The sequence below is a fragment of the Lactuca sativa genome, chromosome 9, assembly GCF_002870075.4.
Source record: "Lactuca sativa cultivar Salinas chromosome 9, Lsat_Salinas_v11, whole genome shotgun sequence".
In the NCBI taxonomy this organism is placed as follows: domain Eukaryota; kingdom Viridiplantae; phylum Streptophyta; class Magnoliopsida; order Asterales; family Asteraceae; genus Lactuca; species Lactuca sativa.
In genome coordinates, this window is record NC_056631.2 from 41,094,876 (window position 1) to 41,107,131 (window position 12,256).

General features: G+C 33.1%; 1 long non-coding RNA gene across 1 annotated transcript; it reads right to left on the bottom strand.

Annotated features, from left to right (window-relative positions):
* On the bottom strand, positions 1 to 997 carry LOC111906745 (uncharacterized). The gene is made up of 2 exons (XR_002855339.3): positions 653 to 997; positions 1 to 406 (listed from the first exon to the last, which is right to left on the bottom strand). It is a non-coding gene; the product is annotated as an uncharacterized LOC111906745 (long non-coding RNA).
* Between the last annotated feature and the right edge of the window lie 11,259 nt (positions 998 to 12,256).

Consider the following 12,256-nt stretch of genomic DNA (forward strand, 5'->3'; position numbering starts at 1 on the left):
TCCATGGAAAAAAAACACCACCACCAATCTCATGTGTCTTTAACCCAAATGTCTGAATTTCTGAACCAAAGATTTATTTCATACACATCAAAATTATCGATGGGCATTTATGATTTGATTAAAAAGACATTATGTAAAAGTGTGTCCTTTGAAGGTGTACAATCTCAAAGTCAACTGATGTTGTCATCTTTTTATTCTTCACCAAATGGTCTATTCCATATGTGTGCCAATGATAATGCTTGTGATTTATGGACTTGGTTTTTTGTTGTAAGACCATTGGAGGTCAAAGATGAGGGCATTTTCTGTCTGGGATTTTCACAGAACATACATTGATGAACCTCACAGGATTTTTCACAAACAGTTGGTGTGCATAAGAGCTTCAATGAGTGAACTCATGTACCTTCATCTTTTCAATGTATACATGTAAACATAAACCTGCATTAATGACTAGAAAAAAGAGAAAGAAAACAAACGAAGCTCTGTGCTATGTGCTCGATTTTCAGAAAAAAAAAATCTTTATAAACTCGATTTTCAAATAGCATCTGGATTTAACAAAAAGAAAACAAATAAAGCTCTGTGCTCGATTTTCAGGGGAAGCAACTATCATACTCGATTTTCAAGCATTAAACTCGAATTTAAGAGAAACCATTACCTGCAGAAGATACCGGAGGTGGAGCTGTCGAAGCCCAAAGCGAAGGCGACACAGGGAAAGCGGCGATGGCAGACGAGATCGAAGATGGAGGAGGAGGGGTGGAAGAAAGAAGTGGCGCCGATGTCTGATGAGAACAAAAGGAATTGGAGGCGCTTACGATAAAGAAAGGAAAAGAGGCGTGGTTTTTTCTTGGGCACAAGCGTCTTTTTTTAATTCGGATGTGGGTTGATGTCTGATTTTTTAAGAGGTAATTATTCAATTCAGAGGTATTTTATAAGATCAACTGCTGTTCAGAGACATCCTTGGTGTGTTTGGTTTATGGAATAAGAAGGAATTGGAATCTTAAATTCCATTGCGTGGTGTATCAATGGAATTGAATTACGGGAGATTCCTTTAAAGTCATTTTTGAGATATTTTATCGTTCTTAGGCGTGTCCGGTAAGAACTGAATTTCATTCTTAATTTTTCATTGAAAGACGATATTTCCCATGTAAACCTATTAAAAAATACATTTCAATTTATTTAATGGATTTATATACGAAATAGGAAATAGTAAGTTATGATGAAATTGTGTGGATATGGATAACTTTTTGGATTTTTTTAAAAATTTCATTATTGTGTGTTAATGAATATGGAAATTAATAAGGTTATAAGAAACTAATCTTTTATTCATGTTGTATTTTTTTTTTTTTATTTGAGAAAACATAGCATTGAAGGTTAATGATTTGATGGGTATACTTGGCAAGCCTTTTGTGGAGAAGAACATACATGGTCTAACTTTTGAGTTTCTACACATGAGTGGCACGATGTTTTACATAGCTACTGTTGTATTTATTTTTTTAAGTTTTAAATATTTTTTATTCCTTTTCAGGTGACGATCATCGCATCTGTGAGTCCTGTGATTAATATGTTAGATACATAATGGAGTATCGAAGCAAGGCGACTTCAAATTGACAACTAAGGTTATATTTTCTAATTCAAATTTCGATGTTGTTTATAAGATAGTCGATGTTAATCTTGCTTTGCTCCCATATGATCTTGTTAATCTTTCAGATTATGAAACAAATTACTAATACACACCCTATTTACAGAGTAGGCATAAGTAGGGCTCATGAATTAGTAGTAATGTTTTTAGTAAATTTTTCATTTTTTATAAGAAAAATAAAAGTAACACACTTCGATGGATCTTTGGTTATGGGTTTGTTTATCTTTTAGGCGTTGTTTGTTTTTTGAAAAAAAAAAAAAAACATCTTTTGAACACTTATTGTTGCACGACGCAGCACACTGGCAACACTTTCCATCCTGCAGCAGATTGTTTTTTAAAACTCTTTAGCCTAAAAAACCTCAGCGTGTGTTCTGCGCCATGCATCACTTGCTTTAGCTCTTTAAACCACTCATAGCCTAAAACCTAATAATAATAATAATAATAATAATAATAATAATAATAATAATAATAAAACGCCGCTTTCTTGTTTCCACCCATCGAATCTGTTGCACCTTCCTTCTCCATTCAACCTTCGATTTGTTGCCTCATATCGGCACATCACTGTCATCGGCCAGCCCCGCCTTCTCAGTCGTTGCCATCCTCTTGAACAGTTCTGTTTCCTTTCCTGAAATCAACAGCTTTTAAAATCGATTGTATCCTCCTAAAATCAATTTTTCTTATTAATCTTTGTTGAAATCAATGTTTCTTTTCCTGAAATTGATTGTTCATGAACTATCATACACCCACATAAATGTTGATTGCTAGATTCTGATTAATCTTTTCCTAAAATTGATTGTTCATGAACTATCATTTGATTTGTGTTTTGGTGGGATGTGGATAATCAGAAGATGAAATCGATTGCTATGTTTTTTTTCTATTTGTTAAAATTGCGGTTGGGTATGTATGTGAATTTCGTGTATAATCTTGTATTCAACAAAGAGTAACAAGTCTCGGTAGCAATGCTAAAGGCTAACTAGGTTGTATTGAAAAGGTAGGGGTTTTTTTTTTCTGATTTCTATTGTAGCTGTTGCAATAATCGAATTTGTGCTTCTAATTTGTTATTTATGTTTGCTCAAGTCGTTTCTATCAAATTTTTGCAGAAATCGTTTTTGTTATGCAATTGTTGAAATGGCAATTGTTATGAAATCGTTTTTTGTTTATATTTATTATGCAATTGTTGCTGAAAGCATGTATACATAACATGATTTTGAGCCTTTTTTTCAATTACTTGATTCCAACAGAAATCAAGGAACCCATGGAACCCCATAGGAGAACCCCATGAATAACTATGTGTAATGCTTATCAAGGACTGATCGACAGAACAACTTGGTGATGATCATTGTGTTAGCCTATTGAGATTTTGGGCTTTATCTTGTATTGGGTTTTATGATTGGGCCTTTTAGCTAGGAAACCCTAATTAGTTAGTCTATATTATTATGTCTTTCCCTTTCATTGTATTTGTACTTCTCTTTGATAATAATACGAAACCCTAGCCGTTATATGTCTTTCACTTGTTACTTTTCATGGTATCAAAGCTCGGTTGATCATCTGTACTTTCGTTTTGGGGGCAAGTTACTGTTGATCGGCACTATTCACCGAGTATTATGCATCGATTACTGTCCACCAAGTATTTTTCATCGTACTGTTCATCGAATATTGTTTACACACTGCTCATCGAGTACTGTTCACGGTACTGTTCATCGAGTACTGTTCACGGTACTTTTCATTGGCACTGTTTGCAATTTTGGGTATGGTTTTCTTGCTCGTTTCTGTATTCGGCTTGATTTGATTTGTTCGTTTTGTCAGTTTTGAGGGTACTGTTCATCAAGTACTGTTCACGGTACTGCCACTTATCTTATTAATCTCATTCCTACTGCATACACGTCGGGGAAGTCTCCTTATGAAATGTTGTTTAGACAACTTCCAGATTATTCTTCGTTACGAGTGTTTGGGTGTACATGTTTTGTCTTGAAGCCTCATGTAGAGAGAGATAAGTTGTCTTCAAAATCAGCTCTTTGTGTTTTTCTGGGATATAGTATTGGTCAACAAGGTTATCGGCGTTATGATCCTTCAAATCAAAAATTGTATGTCTCTCGCAATGTCACTTTTTTTGGAGCATATTCCATTATATAGCATTCATGTTCAGTCACATGATGCAACCGAAAAGGAGCTTCATACTATTGATCCGTTTAGCATTGACATTGATGATCCACCACATGTCACTGATCTACCACTTGTTACTAATCCACCATCTGCTGCTGATCCACCACATACCGCTGATCCTCTGCCTGCGGATCATCAAGACCCCCCTCCATCGAGGCCTTATCATAATAAGAAGTCCACAAAGCTTCCTGAATTTGTCTATTCCTCTTACTCACTGGTGTTTGCCTCTTTTATTGCTAATGTACATCGTCTCTCTGAGCCAACATCCTACAAAGAGGTCATTTCTGATCCTCATTGGCAGACCGCTATGGTTGAGGAACTTGCAGGTCTTTATTAGACTCATACATGAGATCTGGTTCTACTTCCACCCAGAAAACAGATGATTGGTTGTCGTTGGGTATATAAAATCAAAACAAAGCCTGATGGATCCGTTGAGCGTTATAAAGCCAGACTTGTTGCAAAAGGCTACGTGCAAAGTATGGTATGGATTATGAGGAGACGTTTGCTCATGTTGCAAAAATGACTACCGTTCGCACCTTGATTGAAGTTTCTTCCATTCGCCAATGGAAGATTTATCATATGGATGTCAATAATGATTTCTTGAATGGTGATCTTCATGAGGAATTATAAATGTCTCCTCCACCTGGTATTGCTCACCAACCGGGTGAAGTTTTTCGACTTCGAAATGCACTATATGGCCTCAAACAAGTTCCTTGTGCTTGGTTTGAGAAATTTTCTACGGTGATTAATTCGCTTGGTTTTCAACCAAGTAACCATGACTCGGCTTTATTTATTCGATGTATGAATGCAAGTCGGATTATTCTTTCCCTATATATCGATGACATGATTATTATTGGTGATGATCATGATGGTATAGAGTCTTTAAAACGTGATTGGTCTCACCATTTTGCTATGAAAGACTTGGGTTTGCTACGTTATTTCTTGGGGATTGAAGTTGCTCAATCTCCAAATGTTTATCTTTTATCTCAAACGAAGTATATTTCAGATTTGTTTGAACGTGCGTGACTCACGGATAATCGAACAGTTGATACGCCTATAGAGAGTAATGTAAATTACTCTCCAACTGATAGTGTCCCATTATTTGATCCAGACATTTATCATACCATTGTTGGGAGTTTGGTTTGTCTGACTGTCACTAGACCGGATATTGCTCTTGCAGCTCATGTGCTTAGCCAATTTGTCACTACCCCTAATACTGTTCATTGGGAGCTATTCTCCGTATTTTGAGATATTTACGTGGTACTCAGTTCCACACTCTTATGTTTCCATCTACATCCTCTCTTGCGTTGCGTGCCTATAATGATGCAAATTGGGATAATGATATTTATGATCGTAAGTCCACTACTGGGTATTGTGTTTTTCTTGTAGATTCAATGATATCATGGAAAAACAAGAAACAACATGTTGTTTCTCGATCTTCTACAAAATCTAAGTATCGAGACATGGCTATCGCCACTTGTGAGATTGTTTGGTTGATATGGCGTCTTGCAGATATGGGCGTTCACATCTCTCAGCCTACCCCTTTGTATTGTGACAACAAGAGTATGATAATGATTGCCAAGAATTCAGTGTTTCATGAGCGCACAAAGCAAATTGAGATTGACTATCATTTCACACGTCATCATCTTCAGAAGGGCACTATCTCCCTTCCTTATGCTCCTTCCTCTTTACAAATTGCTGATATTCTTACGAAGTCGTTGAGTACTCCTCGATTCCATTTTTTGTCTGAAATACGCTCAATGCGTATTGTTTTTGTATTGTGAGTTTGAGGGGGGATGTTAACCTAATAAGATTTTGGGCTTTATCTTGTATTGGGTTTTATGATTGGTCCTTTTAGCTAGGAAACCCTAATTAGCTATTATATATATATATATATATTATGTCTTTCCTTTTCATTGTATTTATACTTCTCTTTGATAACAATATGAAACACTAGCCGTTATATATCTTTCACTTGTTAGTTTTCACATTGAGCATGTCTTCTTTGATGTGTTGTTGAGAAGATGAACAAATAACACATGAAAAAAGAACAAGAACAAGAAGAATAGGAGTAAAGGTTTTAGCTTTGAAAGATTCCATTGTTGTGTGGTTGGAGATGAAAAGCAAATAAATTTGTATGAGAATGATGATTTTTTGAAAGGTTTAGGAGTTCCTATCATACATTGTTTATGTAATCAAATGTTTTAAGTAATTTTTCTATGGATAAGAAATTCTTCTGCCTATTTATGAAATTAATCAAATTCTTGAAAACTCGATTAATCCAATAAATTTTATTTCAATGTTTCAATACTAGAATTATTAAAATTTTGGTGTTGAAAAAAGTTTTTAGTTTGTAAAATTAGCTTATTTAAATTTCAGTTTACTGCAGCTGTTAAAAAACAAACATGTTTCTTATTATAGGCTGCAGCCATTTGGTTCGCCTCTTCTACTACAGAGGTGGTCCACAGACTATATGAATTTTTGTTTCGAAAAAACAAACAGCACCTTAGTGTCAAAGATATAGTTATACAAACTATATTATTACTATAATAATGATATAATCTTATAAATAATTCAAGTGGAGAGATAGACAAAGGAAAACTGGTGTGGTAAGGAGTGACGGATTAGCGAATCTGTGATGTACAATGGGCCAATTTGAGAGTTGGTTCGGTCCCTCTCTATATAAAATGTGTAGTATCTCCTTATTCAGGTATTTTGATGTTCTCTTTTGGTATATAAAACAAAAACTTTTTAATTTCAGAACTTTAATTTTAAATTTTTTATATGTAGGGGATCCAGTTAATTTTTGTTATAAATCCGCTACTACCAGTCAAGTCTGCGGCTGATGGTAGATGGGGACCGGTCAGGGCAATGACATCTGTGACAGCCCTTCCTATATTTTCTCACAACTCTGATGTTAAAATTGATTTAAAAAATGTGTATTTTGGAGTGTTATTATGTAAGTGTAAAATGGTCATTTAATCATATTCAGATTTTTTATTGGCTATTTTACCGACTCTAAATGTGCGCACTAGCAAGGGTGATGTTTACTGCAAAGCTGAATCAAAGTGGTAATGCATCAAGGTAACTTGGTTACATTTTATAGTATTAGTTTTATATAACACAAAAATTACGGTATTACCCTTTGCAGTGTTGTTCCAGGGCCTCTTGGAGTAGGAGCCCCTTCGGTCAATAGATCTGGTCTGATTCAAGTTGAGACCTTATTGATTAATGAGCCATCTACAGTCTATATTCCAGCTTTAGCCCAAATTGTTTAAGAGTCTGTTGGAAACCCAAGCAAGTGTTTACTTTTGGAAAATATGTTTAATCCATCTACCAAGATTTTTTTAATTATTAATTTATTATATTCAACATGTCTTTTTTTTAACATTCATAGCGATTTAAGTTAAGTTATATTTACAGCTTGACTTGTAATTTTATTTAGATCAAACCAAACACAATACAATCTATTTTGTTTTATCTAGTGTAAAAAAGAGGTTCGAAGGAATTTGAAGTCCTAATCTACTTTTTGTTTTTACAAAAATCATAGGGAAAATAACACTGTAGCACATTAAAGTTTCGTCATTTGTCTGATTTGGTCACTAAAGTAATTTTCTTGCGCATTAGACCACTAAACTCGTATTTGACTTGTCAATTAAGCAATTTTTGTCACAGGTTACAAATTTGATGTGGCATTTAATAATTAATTTATGTTTATTATTTGGTAGCCACGTCATTTAATGGAAGCAAATTACTTCTTGAATTGGACAACTTCAGTCCCCCGAAATCTTGAATTTAGCAAACAACACCCTCTCAGGTTCATTCCTGATTTATCTAACCTTTCCACCTTGAAATACTTGAACTTTCATGGAAACCGGTTGACCGGCGAAATCCCGCTGGAGCTACTCTGGCTTCTGAGCTCCAGAATCTTGATCTTTCAAGTCACTTGAGTAATTTGGTGAATCTATATCTATTTGGGAACATGATTACTGGTGAAATTCCTATTGAAATAGGGAAATTAGAGAAGCTAAGTGTATTATATCTTTACAATAATCATCTTTCAGGAAACATTTCAATTGAGTTCAGGAATTGCTCGATGTTAAATGAATTGATTTTTTTGGGAATCATTTCACGGGTCAGATTTTGGGTACAATTGGGAAGCTCAAGAATCTGGTTTTTCTTCAGTTGAGGCAAAAGGATTTATCGGGTCAGGTTCCATTGAGTTTGGGTTACTACAGAAAGCTTCAAACTTTACCGTTGTGTGATAACAAGCTTTCAGGATCACTTTCAAATACATTTAGGTATCTTTTTGAGCTTTCGTTTCTTAGTCTTTATAATAATTCTTTCGAAGGTCCTCTTCCTGAAACAATCTCTCTTAAAGAATCTCACAATTGTGAATATTTCTCACAATCGATTCTCGGGTTCGATTTCGCCTCTTGTGGGGTCCGATTTGTTGTTGTTGCTCGATTTGACTAATAACAGTTTCTCCGGGTTTATTCCTTCAAAATTAGCGAGGTTGACCAAGCTTTCCGGTGGGATGCCATGAGAGATTGATAATCTAACTGGCTTAAATGTTCTGAAGCTTCAAAGAAACAATCTCTCCGGGGAAATTCCTTGAACACTTGGCGAGTGTAAGAAACTGTTCGAGCTTAGGCTATCAAAGAACTTGTTCACAGAGAGAAATCGGAGAAGAGATCATGGGAAATGAGATTTTGAAGTTAGGGAAAGCAAAAGAGAGATGGAGATGGGGTAAACAAGAAGGATCGATGGAGACCGGTGGATTAATGACGTGGCTACCAAATAATAAACATAAATTAATTATTAAATGTCAAGTCAGTTTTGTGACCTGTAACTTGTTAATTTTGACAAAAATGATTTAATTGACAGGTTAAATATGAGTTTAGTGGTCTAATACGTAAGAAAATTACTTTAGTGACCAAATCAGACAAATGACAAAATATATTATAGTGTCATTTTCCCAAAATCATAATATGGAATATGTTTTTTAACATCAAGAATGCTCAAATACACAAAGTTGGAACGATTTGAATGCCTGCCAACTTCTAAAAATTGTGTAATTTATAACCTTTTCTTGGCATTTGTACGCAGATTGCAAACCCTTGTAGTCATTGTAATTGTACATGTTGGCATTTTAAGTAAATATACAAGCCGACATATAAATGTAACTCTAGCTTTATTCTTTCTGATCTGAATATTGTCATTTTAAACTTCTATTTCATTTATTCATTCATATATTTTAACGTTGCTATTTCCTGTAGTTATTTCGACCTTAAGCTAAATGCAAGTAATGATAATGTACTTTCATTTTTTCCTAGTATAGCATCTTAATTTCACTTCTGTTTCTGTAAACATTTTAAATTTACTTTATTTTTTTCATATTAAACAAATGTATTTTAAAAGTACAATGCTATTATTTTATTCATAAATTTTAAGATTTTACTTTTCTATGTTATTTTTTCCATAATTAAAGCATTGTATTGAAAGCACAATGTGTGTGTGTGTCTATATATATATATATATATATATATATATATATATATATATATATATATATATATATATATAGAAAAAATGAATATGTGGCTGTCATGTATGTAACAATAGGTATAGAACCATCAAAATTAACTTCATTGTGACTAAAAAAACATAATTTTCTTTCATTGTTAGCTTCTTCTTATCGCTTTTTAACTAATATTATTTTTGATCTCGTGATTCATCTCCAACATCTATGTATTTCGAATGTTTTTTTTATTAGACATCTAATAGGTTTAATAACTTACCCAACACCTACCATATGTACACTTGTATGTTTCTTTTATAAAACTCCATAATATATATATATATATATATATATATATATATATATATATATATATATATATATATATATATATATATATATATAAAGCCTAACATAAGCTCTAATAGAGGATGCAAGAAAGATGGTAGATGTATTTGATTGTATTTTGTTAAAACAATGTAGTTTTTGATGGTTCTATATCTAATATTAGGTACATAACAGCCACATATTTCCCTATATATATATATATATATATATATATATATATATATATATATATATATTATGACAACCCAGAGAAATTCCATCACTAGTCACTATTAGGGAATAATAGGAAAATAAATGTAATAGAAAGCATTGTAATATTCGACTTTTAAGATAATAAGATCATATATGTTGTTACATTTATTTGCTAAAAATCGTCCATTAGACTCTAAAAACTAGCAATCAAAAAGATGTGACAGTTTCCGATTCAGTTAACATATTTGGATAACACTTGTTAACATGATCTCAAGAATATACTATTCATAAAAATCTGACTCCGAAGGAGAGAGTTATGGATTTTATAAAAATAGAAATCAACTGCATAGTTAAAATTAATTACGTCGAAATGGTACTTACAGATTGGTTGAGTTTTGACTAAAAGTGCAAAAAGGAGTTTCGTAGTACTCCTCGAGATATAAGCTTTAGAAAAAAGTTTGTCGAAAACGGGATCCAAATGAGTAAGTTATGATTTTTATAGAATCATTAATTCTTACCCCCGTTGGGCTAAAAAATTAAAGTCAAACCCGGCCAAAACAACCAAAAGGAAAGTTGTAGTGCCCGTTGAAATCGTCACATAGATATAGAGAGGGTCTAGATTAGAGAAGACATGTGGAAGTAATGATTTTTCAGAAATCTATACTTGCGCGTCAAGTGCGCGCCACCATGCATCATGCACCTGACAGCGGATTCGAATAGATTGCAAGTGACGTGGCTGAGTAGGGTGGGGACACGTGGCAACTTCATATGGAGCCATTGTGTTCAAATGCACGCCGCGCATAGAAAAGGCGTGACGCACACCACCAAAACTCGACTATAAATAGAGGGTTGTTCCATTTAGTCCAACACACCTTCAAAACAGTACTCCTCTCTTTCTCTCTGGTTTGTGTGTTACCTCGTAGAGTGGTCCCCGAAGTTTCGAGCTTGTCTCTATCCTACATTAGCGGTTTCAAACCCTAGAATGAGTTCACGACCCCTATTTTACTATTTTAACATGATTTCAGGGGGAATACATGCTTAACAAATGATTTTAATAAAATATTTATTTTATAAATATTAAGTCATTTTATAATAAGCTAGATGCCTTAGGATAGTATAATGTAGATACTATACATAGATTTAAGATATGATCTGTGTCTAAAGGATATAATGCCTGATAATCTCAGAGTAGGTATTACTTAGATGTTATAATGGCCAATCCCTAGGAAAGCTTAGCATCTAGGAGTTATGCTAGACAAGATTTAGGATATGCATTGTACTTAGTTATTATGCTGCCCAAATATCTTGTTAAAATAACTATATATATATATATATATATATATATATATATATATATATATATATATATATATATATATATAAAGGGTATATAAGCTTAGGTATCCAAACCCATCATAATAAATCTTTTTGTATGATATATTCATTATATCGTTTTTAAACTACAATCTCTAACTTGATTTACTTTCAAGATTTTCAAAATTTCACTATTATATTCCTCTTACATCACATCCTTTTGTCGAACACCTACTAGGCTATATATATTATAGTTGAAAATGAAAATTATGTAAGAGGAATATAAATGTGAAATTTATAAAAATCTTTGAAGTAAATCAAGTTAGAAGTTGAATTATAATAATATTGGACAATTACAATGTGTGTGTGTGTGTGTGTATATATATATATATATATAGGATACAAAACGATGTAGTATGGTGCGTTTTGGTACCTAAGCTTATATATCCTTAAGGGTATATTCACTTTTGGTGTGTTTTGGTACCTAAGCTTATATACCCTTAATGATATATTCACTTTTCCCTATATATATATATATATATATATATATATATATATATATATATATATATATATATATATATGATTTGAGGATATATCCCCGGAAGAAGTATATACAAAGATAGTTTGATGTGTGTGCGTGTGTATATAGCGGTAATTATGATAAAGATAAAAGAAAAATACCTAAGGTTAATGTGTTAGTGAGTTGATAATTCATCCAAAGGTCTTGATTAAGTTCGGTATTTTCCTGATACCTATAATCGTTAATCCTAAGAGAGAGAGAGCCTGAAAGCATCAATTATAGGGACTCATGGTAATACATGATATCACCTTTGAGTATAGTCGATTATAGGGGCTCACGTTAATACATTAAAAATTGCCTTAGAGCTTAGATTACCATTTGTGACACCTGCTATGGTAATTAAAATAATTTTGGATCGTTAGATATCCTGAAAAGATAGTAATTTAACATTTATAAAAGATACCCTAAAAAGATAGATTGTTAGGTCAATAAATAAGAAAGGTTTTCACAAAAGAAAAGTATTCTTAAAGGAATTCAAAAATAAAAACTCGTGCACTCA